Below are 16,861 nucleotides of genomic sequence, written 5' to 3' on the forward strand. Positions count from 1 at the left end.
GTTTGTAATTATGTTATGTAGTACGTATACGTATGTAGTAAAGTTCTCACACAACCGATAAAGTATACTATGTACAGTGGTCCGCCCGTATTCGTGGGGGATGCGTACCAGACCCCCCTGTGAATAGTTAGAACCCGCGAATGTTTGGAACTCCTATAAAAACGCTAGAAACAGGCTAGTTTGTTAGTTAAAACTCAAGAAAAACCACAAAAAATTTTTCAGACTTGGTTTTTTTTAATAGTTTATCACAAAAGTGCATTTCATGATGAAATTGATAAAAAAAACCAGGAATTTGTGGATATTTCTCATAGAAAAAAAAATACCGCGAATGCGCGAATTTTCCGCGAATAATGCGGGGAAACGTTCCCGAGAGAAATCCGGAAATGTGTGAGTCCGCAAATACGGGGGGTCCACTGTACAACGAAATCACTAACGAATTTACGTTAATAACGAAATTGTTAGAGCGAATGAATACCACATGCGTACGATACAGATGACGCCGTGCAGTGGCCGAAGAAGCACGCCGCTACGTAGATGCATCATGGGAGGGATGCTGACCATAGGAGAGAAAGATCTCATGGCGGTGACTAGCATCAGGAACCAATGGGAGAGCGGGAGGATGGTGGTGAGTCCACTCAGTTGGCGGTGCGTGAATTTCAAAATTGTTATCGTGGTCCGGGCAAATCTTGGACTTTACAGCAACAACCTTTCGTATCTTGAACAATTTTCGTATGTAGAGCCGTAAAATTTTTCATATTTGGTTTCATATCTCAAGTTTTTCGTAAGTGAGCCTTTCGTATCTCGAGGTACCACTGTATATATATATATATATATATATATATATATATATATATATATATATATATATATATATATATATATATATCTATATATATATATCTATATATATATATCTATATATATATATATATATATATATATATATATATCTATATATATATATATATATATATATATATATATATATCTATATATATATATATATATATATATATATATATATAATATCTATATATATACTATATATATATATATATATATATATATATATATATATATATATATATATCTATCTATATATATATAATAGTTTATTTATATACTTTCTTTTCTCTTTTCAGTGGAGGAATAATGTTGACCTTCTTTTACTATAACTATTCACTGGCAACTGTTTATTTAACTTATGGATTGATGGCTGGACTTGGCACTGCAATAGCATATGCATCTCCACTGCATGTGGCAATGAGGGTAATGAGTTATACATTTTTTTCATATTTCTCTTATTTTCTGTAATAATTTATACTTCGTAATTTGCATGCGTAGGCGTTATAATTTATTATTGTACGTATATCCTGATCTACTTTATTTATGTGTGTTTTCTCTTGATGCCATAAAATATATACTCTACTACTAGGTAATGTACATGTCACTGTATTGCTGAAAACAGCCTAGATAGTGGGTTTTACTTTAAATATGACCATATCTACATTTTACTCTTTCTCATAAAAATCTGTGCAAGCAACTTTGTTGTTCTTTTCTCTTGTATAAGAATTGTTGCAGAGATCATGTCCATTAATGATAAAATTGACTGATGTATTTTGATGAAAATGTGGCAGCTTTGTCTTTCGTAAGGTTCATTCACTTTTTCCTGTATTTTTACCTAAACGGTCCAACTTCTGTAACTTGACCCTGATTGAATTTTAAACATTAATGAAATGACAAAACCTTTTGGTAACCCGTATGAGAGATCTTATGGCACTCTTAAGACATTCTGTAAAACTCTTATTGAGTTGTACTTCTCATTGATAAGCAGTTTCTCGGTGTGCTCGAAGAGTACTGACTGCACAGTATAGACAATTGTAAATTGATGGGTTCGTGTTAAACATATAAGTATCCTAGTTTACTAATGCAATTGAATTGAAAATTTCAAATATAGAATTAGCACTTTGTAATGTAAAAAATGATCATATTTAAATGGTCATATTTAAAATCAAGCCACTATGACTTCTCAAGAATAGATCAGCTGTTTTTCAGCAATACAGTGACATGCACATTACCTTGCATCTACTTTCTATTTTACTGCATCAAGAGAAAAATAAATAAAATGATATCAAATTTTGTACAAATGAGGCTGGCAATCTTTAGTGAAAGTACAACGTAAGGAAAGCGTGAAGGGTACCACTGTCAGATTTTAAATGATACCAGGCAGCTCTAAGTATACAAAGATAGATAATAGGACTGACCCTAAAGTAAATGTAAGTTATAGGTAAGGTAAATGTAAGGCAACTTCACTGAGGAGATTAAAGTCTATAGAGTAAAAGATAAAAATCAAACTGGACAATATGACTGTGATGAGCTTGATCATCTCGCCAAACACAACTACTGAAACTTGAGGATCCAAGAGTGCATGGATTGGCTGCCTTCTATTGCCAATTTTCTGATTCCGCTGAGAATTGTGTCAGGGATTTTGTGACCATTAGATTAGGCTACTTCAAGAAGCAATGGGTTTGTTGTGGTAACAAGTTTATATACTACTGAATTTAAAAATGTCAACTCACCCACGAACAACATAGGATTATTTGGTAATAAAGCAAAGCTGTATTGGATAGATGTGTACTGATCCACATCACTACTGGCTTCTCATCCTGTATATCAGATTGGTAAGTTTTAATTATTTGGTAATAGATTTTATATGTAACGCTTTACTACAGTATTATGAACTTATAGGTTTGTGGCAGCCAAACATAACTTTGAACAGTAATTATATCTTTATAATTACTCAAGCATATGTTAAGCGTGATAACGATATTTGAACTAATGGATATAAAATGGTATGATGTATTGCTAACCAGAGAAATTAATTTTATTTCAGAGGAGAAAAACTAATTCCTCACTGCAATTTTTGTACTTTTCAGTGGTTTCCAGAGCACAAAGGCTTAATCAATGGCTTGATAGTAGGAGGTTTTGGTCTTGGTGCCCTGCTGTCCACCACAATTCAGACGTATTTCTTGAATCCAGATAATGTTTCCCCTGATTCAGATGGTATGATATAGTTAATTACTGTTATATTATCTTGTTTGTAGTTAACACTAACTGAAACATTTTATCATAAGAGATTTGAATCTCTGAAACAAGTTTTTTTAAAAACTTAATTACTTACCTCAAGTATAAGGGTGGTAATAACAAGCAGCAATGAAATATGTATTCCTATTATCTCCTCCATGTCTAGTACATATTTAGTCTGTAGCAACATAGTACATATTGTCAAGGGGGGGGAGGGGGGGGGAGAAGTAATTCCTGTGGAATATTGTACTGTACTGTACTGTATTTTGCTCATGATGGTTACACTAGTAGTACAGATAGGAGTCATGTTCAAGGCCCAGTATTAGACAAAACGTTTTAGCTTTCACTAGATTTCTCATGAATGTCAAGCGAAAATGATTTTTTTTTGTACTTAATAAAAGGGGAGAAAGAATTGCAGGGCACATAGGAATGTTTACAGACTTAATGCTGTTCTTCATTTGCATTTTAACAAAAGACAAGTGTTTTGGGCACTTGTAGACCTTGTGGCCAAATTATCAGTACATAATGGGTTTGTATAAAATAAAACTTTATATTTAGTGCATAATGGTTTTGTCTAAAAAGTTTAAAATTTTTATATATAATTTTATACATTCTTTAATTATATGCAAAAGTGAATTCTATTTTTATTGTGATCTCAGTTCCAAGACTTGTGAAATTTAGAATTCTTCAAGTTCCAACTACACTACTGTAAATGCTGTATAGCTATTACACCTAGATACATAGAATTAGGGACTGTAGGCAAGTAGGGTACTTCCAATAGCTATTTGAAAATGTTTCCCCTCAAAAATATATTTCAATTCATTTGAAATAAGTGTAATTTGCTTTAATTAGTTATATCACATTTTGAATATGCAAATGACTTATATATTTGCTTCAGTTAGTTATGTCACATTTTGAATATGCAAATGACTTATAAATCTCCTCTGACTCAATAGGTACTTTAAAGATGATGATCTTCTTGATAAAGTTCCAAATGTTTTCTTCCTTCTTGGAGGAGTGTTTATTCTTATGGAATATGTTGGCTGCATACTTATTAGTACACAAGGAATATAGTAGTAAGTATTACTGGATAGTGTCTTAATAATCTTTATAAGCATTCCTTGTATTCCTTGACATCTAACATTTAATTCAGAATTATAAGGCCTGAAGTAAATACAACATTTCAAGGACAAAGTGTTCATTGCTACACTGCAGTTTTATACTTTTCACTTGTAATAAATTCTTAAATAGAAGGATTTCATATACAGATTTATTACTTAACTATAGCCATATTTGTGTCACAAAGTCTGTGAAATGGGATCTATAGTAGAAGTGATCACTGGTCTTGTACATTGTGTGATAAAAATACGAAGTAAATGTAGAAGTTATATTTTTGTTCACAGTGCCAGTATAACATATTCAACTCCAAGCTAATCATAGCTTGTGGAAATAGTCTGTCTGGGGTCTTTGCCTATAGAATGGCTTCTGTTTTGACAAAACACTAAAATAAATTACGTACACCACAAAGCACTGCATTATTCATTCTTTCAGCATGATACAACTGAGTACATGAGATTTGCCTTGCCTTCTGCCTTACCTTTCTCTCATTCTATGCGCAATCATCTCCAGCTCTTGATTCTGTGATATACACACTCCCTCAGTAAAACTAAAAATGAGAAGAGCATAAAATAATAATAAATAAAGGTGAGGGGTGTATGTGTGCGCGTGAGTGTGTGTGTGTGTTTGTGTCTGCACGTGTTAGAGGCATGAGTTTCTCTCTCTCTCTCTCTCTCTCTCTCATCATGCTTGATTATTTCTCGACAAGTTACAGTACAGTTCTGTAACTCCCCTAGTATTCTTTGATAAAATGTGGAACCAACTCATAATATAAAAACATAACTTAAAAGCTTTAACGAAGAAAATACTGTATACCCCTTTCCACCCATCTCACATTGCATTCCCGCCCCTTCTCATGGCAGTTAAAACTCCTTCCCCCATTCGCCCACCTCCTAAGATAACCCGTTTCTTTGGGTGAATCTCACTCTATACAGTCTTACTACCACTCCTACCCTGGCACCAACGCTCTCTCTTCACCCCCCCCCCCAAACCCCCCCCCCCCCCCCACTCACACACACACACACCCAACCTTCTAACCCTTGCTCAGCCTATTTATGAGAGTATGCATTGTTACCAACAATTTCCGTTAGAATTTGCAGCATTGCCAACTGTTGGAGAGTAGTTTTGTTTTTGAAATTTTTGTTTTTAAACTTTATATGTTATTTATACTTGCTTTTGTGTGATATTTTTCTGACCTTATTGGTCATTTTGGACAGACTGAATAGCTGTTGAAGAATTTGCTAGAATTCCCATCATTACTCTATGGGTTTTCAAATGCAAAATTTTGTTTTCAGGAAGACAGAAGGTCTTTAGTTCCTGTGGAAGATGATAAGAACCCAACAAATACAACAGCATTTTGTGTCAAAGGTATGATTCTCATACTTGTTTTCTATCGAAAAATGATTCTTAAATGATGTTAGTAAATTTACCATTAAACTGCAAACTTAAGAAAAAATTTTAAGTTATAAAAAAATTTTCCTCCATAAATTATTTTCTTCAAGTAAGATTTCTAAGAGGAAGCAAGGTATTTTTTTGCTAACTGTTTTGCAAAGTACCAGGCTAAAGCTCATGATTGCAAATCATAATAAGTTGTTAAAGTTTTTTTTATGTTTAACAGTGCAATAACTGGCATGAAAAACCATAAATCATATATCCATGGAAATAGTTTATGTATGTTTTGCGTGATACCAAAATTCATGTACAGTATCTTTATTATTTTATTTTGACCTTTTATTTATGGTGATTTTTGTTTTTAACATACTTAAAGTTTCAACTATTCAGCATTGAAATTACTCCAAAAATCATATCCCAGAATGGAAAATAGCTGTGCTTAAACCATCAGATGAAAATGTAAGTGCATACTCATTCAGAGGGAGCATACTGCAGTAGACACTTTGGCTTGGGCTTGAATTTGGAAAGGTTAAAAGCAGTAGGGTTATGTTAACTACTGAGGATAACTCTCAAATAAACTCAGTGCATTCTGGGATTAATTTGTTGTTCTTTTGGTTGTTCATACTACAAAGTTTATTTTTTTTCTTTTACTAAATTTACCTTATGAACTTGTACATGTTCTTGATCTTGAACTTGTTTCTTTCAGCAGATTTGAGTCCTAAAGAAGTTCTGAGAACAAAACTCTTCTACATCCTCTGGTTCAATTTATGTTCAATGGAGTAGCTGTTTTCGTACATCAGTGCCATGTACAAAACATTTGGTCAACCTTCATCAAAGATGATCACTTCCTTGCAATGGTTGGATCGCTTGCAGCTCTTTTCAATGCTTCTGGTAGAATCTTATGGGGAAGAATAATGGATAAGACTTCTTTTAAGGTAATATTAAAATAACTTATTTTAGTACCTTTGCTGGATATACAGTGGTCCCTCTGTATCGCGGGGGGATGCGTACCAGAACCCCCCATGAATAGTTTAAAATCTGTGTATAGTTGGAACCCCTATAAAATGCTGAAAAAAAGCTTATTTTGTTTAGTTAAAACTCATAAAAATCCACTAAAAACTTTTTGTACTTGATTTTTTATAGTTTTACTTACAAAAAAAAGTGTATTTTTTAATGGAATTGATTAAAAAAAACCAGGAATTTCTGGATATTTCTCATAGAAAATATCCAGAATTTTCCGCAAATGCGATCTGCAAACACGGGGCTCCACTGTTAACACTAAAGAGCAGTTTGAGCCTGCTCCACATGAAGGTTGAATTTCTTGGTTTGTGTAAGGCATAATAATTCTCTCTTTTTCCAGACTTCACTTCGTATACTGTCCACCCTATTTTCAATATTGTTATGTACACTTCCTACTACAAAACATATGGGAAAGCCTGGTAGGTGCAGCATGGATCTGGTGTATATACTTGACCTTCTCAGGTACATTTGCAGTAATGCCCACTGCCACAGAGAAGGCATTTGGTTCCAAGAATTATGCAGCTAATTATGGATTAGTTTTCACATGCCAGGTTTGTTTTTAAGTTTGATTTACCCTGGTTGCTTATGTGTTATAAGTTTCTACTGCATGAACAAGATAAGTGCAAGAAGAAAAAATTACATACAGGCAGTCCCCGGGTTACGATGGGGTTCCGTTCTTAAGACGCGTCGTAACCCGAAAATCGTCGTAAGCCGGAACGACGTTCTTGAAAACATGTCACTTAAAAACATTTCACTAATTTGCAATTTTTCTTAGGGCCGTATCTCTAAAATTATCACTAATTTACTTTTTTCATGTGCACTGTGTATTCACAATTACTGTATATTTTCATTAAAAATACAAGAGAGAGAGAGAGAGAGAGAGAGAGAGAGAGAGAGATAGAGAGAGAGAGAGAGAGAGAGAGAGATTACATAAAACCATTAAATTCGTTGACCATTGTATGGCATTGTTAAGCTCGAGTGTCACTGGAGTTATGTAGGTAGGGAAATTGATACAGAAAAAGACAAAGGGAGAATTTTTCTTTTGTTTTGAAATTAGCGATCGTATTATTACTACTTCTATTATTATTATTATATTATTTGAAAATATAATAACACGTGCATCTACATAAAAATTCTCTCATCTCAGTAAGAAAGAGGAATTATCCTTACAAGTGAAATGGAAAGGTCATTTTCATCTCTCTAAAATTTCGTGACCCTATTATGAATTTTTGTAATTAAAGTTTTATTATTTATTATTATTATTATTATTAAATATAACTGAAATTATCAATAAACATTTTACATACTAGTACCATAAAATTCTTTCATCTCGGTAAAGAGAGAGAGAGACGAGAGAGAGAGAGAGAGAGAGAGAGAGAGAGAGAGAGAGAGAGAGAGAGATGTGTTTATCTCTCTCTGTCTCTCAAAAAATACTTATCACGCTTCAGCGAAAGAAAGGGAGGGAGTTACCACTATGACACATTATTATCTTGTGTGGCAAAAAAGAGAGAGAGAGAGAGAATTATTATTTTTATTATGTGATATCATGTCAACTTATTAAATTTACTAATACAGTATTAATCAAAATTATATTTGGAAAATAGTAAATAAATCATTTTTGTATTATAAAAATGTATTTAGGTCATGAAAATAAACATCAAACAAAATACACTAATTAGTGATTATTTTCGTCGGAAAATACAAAGAGAGAGAGAGAGAGAGAGAGAGAGAGAAACTATGGTTTTTATATCCAAGTCTAAGTAGAGTATAAATGGATTCTTTAAGTGAAATAATGTTTCAATGATATTTTGCTGTTTTGTATTAAAGGATATGTATACTGTTTGAGAATGCGTTCCTTATCCTTGACTATGGTTACCATACAGTTTAATAGCGTAAATTAATTTATGCGCCCTCCGCTCAGAAACTAGTTCTCTGTATGAGGTATCGTTAAAAGGCATAAAAAACCATCGTACCTTGGAATTTGCGTTGTAATCTAACCAGAAACTTAGTTTTGTTAATTATGTATACTGGAAACAAGCAATGATTTTTTCATTATTTGCGCTTTTGGACTGTTATAAACTGTGCATCCCAAGCTAGTGTATTCATTCGCTCGGAAACTAGTTCCGCATATGAGGCGTTACTAAAAAAATTTAAAAAATACGACATAAAAAGTGTTGAAAATCATCATAACCTCAAAATTTTTGTTTTAATCTAACCAAAAACTTGTTTTTATTAATATACTTTGCTAAACTATAAAGTATTCTTATCATAGTATGCGTTTTTTTTTAAAAGCGTCGTTAACTCGGAGCGTCGGAAGCGTCAGCGTCGTACCTCGGAACAAGCGTCGTAACCAGGGCGGATTTTTCAATGAATATTTAAGAAAAAAGGCCGTTGTAACCTCGGAACGTCGTAATCTGGACCTGTCGTAACCCCGGGGACCGCCTATATGAACGTATATTTCTTATTTATGAGTTTTAATTTCTTTTAATTGTAAAGGCTATATCAAGTCCTTTGATGGCAGTTTTAAACCAGTTGATGCTAGATGCAATTGGCTTTACTGGATGTTTGCTGACGATGGGTGCTGTTGTCTTACTATGTAAGTTTTAACCATTCACGTGTTTTATTAGTAATTTATTAAACATAGTGGTGTTTTTTAATATTTTGTGGCACCTGTCAGACAGCATAAAAAAGGCAAGTACTTGTTGGCTGTGAAAGTGGTGGTCAGTCTGTGGCAGTACTGCTCTGGCAAACACCATTGATTGGTTGGTGCCTTTCACATGTAAACCTGGTACAATAATTGTTTCTTTGTTCCGACACGGCATACAAACCTTCGTCCTTTTTACAATAGGAAGGTACTAGCGGCAGCTGGATAGGTCGTAAGCTTTCGAACAAGGGGTTCGTAACAAACCACTTTTGCTTTCGGCCTCACAGCGAGTGGACGTGTGTGTTCGACGCTCTCTGCCCGCTTCGTCGTTTGCTTTCATTGAGTATTGGTTGTGTTTTGTGTATGAATCATAATTGTAAGTACAATCATTTCCTCTTTTTTCATCCATTGTGATTTATTGATCAATCATGGAATCTCCACGCCTCGTCGCCCTACCCCCCGGAGCCCCCCCTTGTCCCGGGTACCGAAGGGCGAAATAAAAGCGGAAAATTCCGCTCCTTCCCTGAAATTGATCCACATATTTTGTGCGCTCGTGCGGGGGCGCGAGTGCACCCGAGCCGAGCCCTGTGAAGTGTGTTGTAATTGGTCGGAGGCGCAGTGGGCTTGTACGAAGGTAGGAAGAAGCGAAGGCCTGCAAAGGAGTCGTCGAAAGCTCTCCCGCGACTCCTTTGGTTACGGACACTTCGTCTTCTTTCCTGCCGCCCGCTCAGCTCCCACGTTTGGCGCCTTCCCCTTCGGGGGGGGTTTCTAGGTCCTTCTCCTCACCCGACCTGTCGAGTGTGGAGGAGGGCGCTAGATACCCCGATGTCGAGTTGTACTCTGGGTCCTCTATCCTTGTTCGTCTTCGCGCGAGCGGGTAGTGGATCCTGCTAATCACCCGACCTTTGCTTCCTCAGGTGCGGTTGCCGCGAAGGACGACCTCGGACAGGTGTGGTGGGCATCGTTGGGTCTGCAGGGCGTGCCGAGTGTCCAGTTGCTGCTCTACCATCTCGCTGGCTCGTGGCGGTCACGCATGCTACGGTAACGACCACCACCACGACCCTTTCAACGCCTGGCTATGCTTTCACCCTCCTCACCTGGTGTACACCCCACCCCGCACGCGGTCTCTGTCACACCAACTACATCGGTGCAGGGGCCAGTCGCCGTACCACGGGGGAGGGGAGTGTGATGCCGCCGCCTGGGTTTGCCATGCTGCCGCGACCGACTTCGTGTGCCCGAAGAGCTCGCCCCTGGACCTCCCACCGTACCTAGGATGTCTGTGCCGCTGGTCCGTCCACCTGGACCGCCTGTACAGCCTGCCGTACCTGCCGTAACTGCCCACCCCGCTGTTCACGGACGTGACGTTGCCGGACCACTGCTGCCGTTCCTGTACCTGCTCCTGCCGTCTCTACTGCTGTTCCTGTGATGCCTGCACCTGCTGACGTTGTTCCTGTTCGTGGCGCCGCTGCTCCGATGCCGATCTGTTCGGACAGGTGCGTCCGCCCTGTTGCTTCGGCAACAGCAGCCCCGGCTCCGCCCTGGATGACAGATCTGACATCGGTCCTGAGGAGGTTGACGAAGAAGAAGAAGAAGAGGAGGTGTCGTCGTCGTCTTCATCGTCTTCTTCGTCGTCGTCGTCGTCTGCCGCCTCTTCCCCTTCTTCTTCTAAGGCTCCCCCGCCTAAGAAGAAGAAGGTCGCCTCCCCCCCCCCCCCCCCCCCTAAGAAGTCTCCTTCGGGAGCTTCTAAGGGCCCGTCTCGCTCCGGTGAGAGACGGGGGGTTCTTCCGCTGGTCACCCTGCTCCTTCGGGGGCAGGACCCGTCTCTTCTTCCGCAAGGAAGAAGACTACGGGGACCAGAGGAGTGCCGGCTAACACCGGCACTTCCTCACCTGCTGTTAGTGGTTCGCCACGGCAGCAGGGTCCGTCTCGGCCTCTCGTTCGCGAGAGGTACCGAAGTGTACGGTCGCCTACCAGCGACCGTGCAGCTAGGAACCAGACCTCTGAGCCAGCTCAGCGTCAGTTCACGGCACGGAGCGGAAGACTGTGACAGTCGTTCACGCGACTCTCACCAGACCAGCTCTCGCTCTCGCGGCGAGCAGCTGGCTACCCGGGCGGATGTGACGGTCCACGACCGGCCACGGGCTGAGGCTGGGAAGAGGTCCCCCCGTTCGCACAACCAGCCACGGCTGTTGCCAGCGACCGTGACGCGCCATGAGGATACGCACCGGTCTCACCGTGACAGTGGAGCTCGCCGGTCGCCTGACCGTCACTCTCACAGAGAGCGATCAGGTACGGCGACCAGCACCAGCTCCTCTGACACGAGACCTGGGGCCGCTGTTCTCGGTCCAGCCCGTTCTCCACAGCGAGACGGCTCGACTAGGCCTGCAGCTCGATCGCCACCGCGGGTTTGACGATCGCCTGCAGTCTTCCAAGCCCGCTGGTTCTTGCCAGCGAGCGAGGAGGGAGCGTTAGGTCTGCCTCTCCCATACCTTCAACCTCCTCGGGTTACACCGGGAGAGCGAGGTATTGAGGATGTGATCGTGAGGGGTGCGCCCCTCAGGATCCCACCACGACGTCCTACGTACCCAGCACGGTTCTCGGACCGGCCAGGTCGTATCCACAAGTGGCTGGAGGAGACCGAGAGGGGGCTGTCCGCTGTTCCCCCCCTCGAGGGGGGAGGGTCTCGGGAGATGCTCCTGTTCGAGGGACTGGATGGTCCTAACTCCGCAGGACGCAGTAACTCCTGAGATCCAGAGGAACTTTGCCGAGGTAATTGCGCTGATTCGTCAGCACAACAACCTCGCGGAGGATCGCCCGCGTCCCCACCCATCCGAGCCCAACGTCCCGGCCGGCTCGAGTCGTTCTGGGGCCCGAAGAGGGAACCCAGACCGACGGTGGGTTTGCCGCGTTCCGATCTTGCCGACTCGTGCTGGACCAGGTAGAATCTCTTGTCTCCGGGCAAGACGGTTCTCTCAAGGTCTGGCAGATCGAGCAAGCTGCTTCCACCTCCTCTGCTGCGACAGCGGCGTTTTTACGTGCCATCTGAGGACCCGATGCCGCCCAAACAGGTGAACCCGGAGTTAGCCAGGCTGACTCCGGGTGGGTCTCTGCAGCAGCTCCTGTCCGAGAACCTATGGTTCTCGCAGCAAGAGGCACTCGGCCTGGAATCGACTGCCATGGCAGCTTTCCAGGCCGTCTCCTGGTTAGATCTGTGGTCCCTCACAAGTATCTAAGGTCGCAGCCAACTCCGGGGGAATTTTCTCCCGAAGATGACTCGGCCTTTAGGTACTTTGCCATCTGGGGGAAGAGCCATCTCCTTCCTTGCCCCCACCAATAGCGGTGAACCTGTGGGCCAACCTGGTTCTCCGACGCAGGACGCTGTCCTTACTCGGGTTTCCAAGGGCTGGCTGGGCGTGAAGCGGTCATTGGGACTGACGCAACGGAACCGCTTTACGGAGTTCCACGTCTCTCCTTCCCAGGAGGAGATGGTGGACGCCTAGCGGTGGACAGTACGGCGCAATCTGACGACAGTGACCGTCTGGTTCACCGCATGCAGTCTCGAAGGCTTCTGGGCAGCCTCGGACTGCGGCCAAGCCAAAGAGCTCGGCTAGCGCTTCCTCGGTGGCTAAGGCGGTAGTCGCGTCGAAGCCCCGGGGAAAGACTCTGTCTTCTTCGACTTCTACAAAGGGGACCGTTAACCAGCCCTCCTTCTCCCGAGGAGGCTCTGGGAAGAAGTCGAAGAAAGGGGGGAAACGCTAGGGACGGCGTTCCCCCTCACCTGCTGCCGGAAGTGGGGGGGTGCCTGCCAGCCATTGGGCAACTTGGCAGCGCTACGGCGCCGAGACCTGGATTGTAGATGTCCTTCGGGAGGGATATCTATTACCCTTCGAATCTCGGCCACCCCTCACCTCCAACCCGGTCCAACAGCAGTCGTACGTTCCAGGGTCATCGAAGGACGTAGCATTGAGACAGGAGATCAAGACCATGCTGAGCAAGAGAGCTGTAGAAATCGTCACGGATCAGTCCACCGGGCTTTTACAGTCGACTCTTCCTGGTGGAAAAGTCTACGGGAGGCTGGCGCCCGGTGATAGATCTCTCTCCTCTGAACCGGTTTGTTCGCCAGACCCGGTTCACGATGGAGACGGCACGTTCCGTGCTCGACTCCATCAGGGAGAACGATTTCATGCTTTCAGTGGACTTGAAGGATGCGTATTTCCAAATACCCATTCATCAGTCCTCCAGAAAGTACCTCCGCTTCATCCTCGATGGGACGGTGTACCAGTTCAGGGCACTTTGCTTCGGTCTCTCAACCGCCCCACAGGTGTTCACGCGAGTGTTCACTCTGGTGTCTGCTTGGGCCCATTCGCACGGGATACGTCTTGATGAGGTATCTCGACGATTGGTTAGTCCGTGGCGGAAGCTCCCGCTCGCAGTTGCTACAGGACAGGGATCGACTGCTCGAGTTCTGTCGCGATCTGGGGATCGTTGTGAACTTCGAAAGTCCGATCTCGAGCCCAAGCAGAGGATGAAGTACCTGGGTATGCTGATCGACACGGTAGCAGGGCGAGTCTTCCCCGCAGACTCGCGGATCAGCAGATTCAGGGAGGACAAGCCAACCAGTTCCTGTCTCGGCAGGAACAGGTAAGCTCAGCGATGGCAAGTCGTGATCGGACACCTGTCGTCACTCGAGAGTTAGTCCCTCACGGGCGTCTTCACCTGCGGTCTCTCCAGTGGAGACTAAAGGAGAGTTGGTCACAGGCGACGGATCCCCCAAGCTTTCCAGTGTCACTGACACCGGAGGTGAGGCAGGACCTAGCCTGGTGGCTGGACGACAGGAACCTCTTAAGAGGAGTTGCCTCTGCGCACTCCCCCCCCGGACATGCAGCTGTTCTCAGACGCATCGACCGAGGGATGGGGCGCACACCTGGAGGAGTTGCTGACTTCAGGAGTGTGGGACGAGAACGACAAGCACCTTCACATCAATGTACTGGAACTCAAGGCAGCGTTCCTCGCTCTCCAAGAGTTCCAGGACCGCTTGATGGGACACTCAGTGGTGTTGATGTGCGACAACACCACGGTAGTGGCCTACGTCAACAAACAGGGGGGCCTAGTGTCTCTCCCGTTGTACCAGTTGACTCGGCAGGTGCACGAGTGGGCCGAGGCACACTCAATAGAGCGTTTCGGCACGCTACATTCCAGGGAAGAGGAATGTAGTAAACAGACACGCTCAGCCGTCGGGATCAGGTGATAGGGACCGAGTGGTCTCTACACCAGGACGTGGCGAAAGGCTCTTCGACCTGTGGGGGCGACCAGTCGTGGATCTGTTCGCCACCCCGGCACAACAGAAAAGCTTCAGGTTTTCTGTCTCAGCCGTGGCCGGACCCATGGGCAGCTGCAGAGGACGCTCTTCACCCCACCCGTGGGACAACCTCTTCGTCTATGCCTTTCCCCCTCCGTTCAGGCTGATTTCGCAGGTGATCAGTCGAGCACTGGTCACCCCGAATCTCAGGATGATCCTGGTGGCTGTGGCCATTTGGTATCGGACCTGCTGGCTCTTCTCGCAGGAGACCGAGAGATTGATTTCCCCCTTGGCACAACCTTCTCGCCCAGCCACACGTCGAGCGGTACACCGAGCAGTCCAGTCCCTACGACTTCACGGCTGGCTGTTATCCACCATCTCTTGCGAACGAGAGGCTTTTCTCGTAGCGCAGCAACAGAGATGGCTGGAAACGTCCGTCATCCTCTGCAGCTGTGTACCAGGGGAAGTGGGCCGTCTTCTGTGGTGGTGTCGTAGACGGGGTCTATCTCCTCTCAGAGCCACTCTTCAGCAGGTAGCGGATTTCCTCGTTTTTCTCGCCGAGAGAAGCTCCTCTCATCCCCACAGTCAAAGGATACAGAGCCGCCCTGGCCTCTCGTCCTGAAACTGAGGGGATTGGACATCTCGAACTCGTTTCGAGATCTCCTTGCTTATGGGAGGACTTCGAAAGGTCTTGCCACCCAGGGAACTCAGGCCCCCTGCGTGGATGTGACTCTCGTCCTTAGGAGTTTGACTCGAACGCCGTTCGAGCCACTCCGAGAGTCGTCAGACAGGGATCTGACCCTCAAGACCCTCTTCTTGCTGGCCCTGGCATCGGCGAAGAGAGTAGGGGAACTTCATGGTCTTTCCTATGATGTACGACACTCCAGGGATGGGGATCTGTGACGCTCGATTTCGTCCCGAACTTCGTTGCGAAGACTCAGAAACCGTCGGTCCCTGACGACAGGCTCGAGTCCTTCACGATTCCCTCCCTAATGGACTTCACCGATAATGATGCGGATGAGATGCTGCTTTGTCCTGTGGAGGGCGCTACGGCGCTATCTGAAGAAAACTCGACACCTCAGGCCTGAGTGTCGGACTGCCTCTTCATTAGCACCGGGGTAACCAAGAAAGAAGTATCCAAGAACACTCTTTCATTCTGGCTGCGTGAGGTCATCAGAGGGCGTATGAGGCTGATGGTAGTGACGACATCCGTACGTCCCGTCCGAGAGCTCACGAAGTCAGAAGTATTGGCCCCTCGTTGGCGTTTCGTAAGAACTTCTCCGTGGCGCAGGTCCTGAAGGCAGGGGTCTGGTCTAACCAGACTACCTTTACGTCCTTCTACCTTCGGGATATTGCCCACAGGTCCTTGTGGATACCTTTTCCTTGGGACCCGTGGTGGCTGCTCACAAGTTGTGTAGCTAACCCAGACCCTCGCAGGCTGAAACAGCATCGAGTCCTGGTGTGACTGTGTGGATGGATGTGTGGAGTGGTGAGTGACTGGCTCCCTCTTCCCATCTTTTTTCCTCCTCCTCTACCTGTGGGCAGAGGGCCACGGTCGTCACTACGCTAGATGAGGACGAGATCAGGTGAGCTATATGACAGAGCCCCCATCCTATCCCTTTCCACTAGGGATAGGAGCAGAATATCCACCACTTCCTCCTACAAGGGGGGTGGAAGTGGATGCCTACAGAGTCAAACCCATGACTTTATATTTGCTCCTGTACAGGAACAAGTTCTTACATTGCTGTACGAAGAGATACGCTTGCCTCTCTCTTAGTACTCGGATCCATAGGTCTGACCATTGATCCTGCGGTGCACACCCCGATCAATCGGACAGAGGCTTGGATCCCTCCCTCGCTCTTACGACCAGGGAGACTTCCAAGGTTGGGCGAACACCAGTCTGTTCACAAAAGACTCAGATTCCTCCACCAAGAAGTGAGTCTTCCTATTGTAAAAGGACCGAAGGTTTGTATGCCGTGTCGGAACAAATGACAATTTGTCCAAAATTGCATTTTTCCTAACTATACAAACCTGAGGTCCTTTTACACATAGTCCCCACCTCATGCCACCCCTCACTCTGCGTTTTTGCTTGGGCCAAAAGCAAAAGTGATTTGTTTACCTCCCAGTCGCGCGCGCGCGCCTGTCGACAAGCAGAACTACCGAACCCCTTGTTCGCTAAGCTTACGACCTATCCAGCTGCGCTAGTACCTTCCTATTGTAAAAGGACCTCAAGGTTTTTGTATTAAGTTAGGAAAATGCAATTTTGGACAAATTGTCATTTCACCTCTTTTATTTTGCTTTTCCTT

At 44.1% G+C, this 16,861-nt stretch overlaps 1 long non-coding RNA gene and 1 pseudogene across 1 annotated transcript in view; one reads left to right on the forward strand and one right to left on the reverse strand.

Moving 5' to 3' along the window:
• LOC135227059 (uncharacterized) overlaps positions 1–16,861 on the reverse strand; it is a 122,037-nt gene that overhangs the window by 92,922 nt on the left and 12,254 nt on the right. The window lies entirely within an intron of this gene.
• LOC135226914 (uncharacterized) lies at positions 6,382–9,219 on the forward strand (annotated as a pseudogene).

This window comes from Macrobrachium nipponense, chromosome 15, assembly GCF_015104395.2.
Source record: "Macrobrachium nipponense isolate FS-2020 chromosome 15, ASM1510439v2, whole genome shotgun sequence".
NCBI classification, from domain to species: Eukaryota; Metazoa; Arthropoda; class Malacostraca; order Decapoda; family Palaemonidae; genus Macrobrachium; species Macrobrachium nipponense.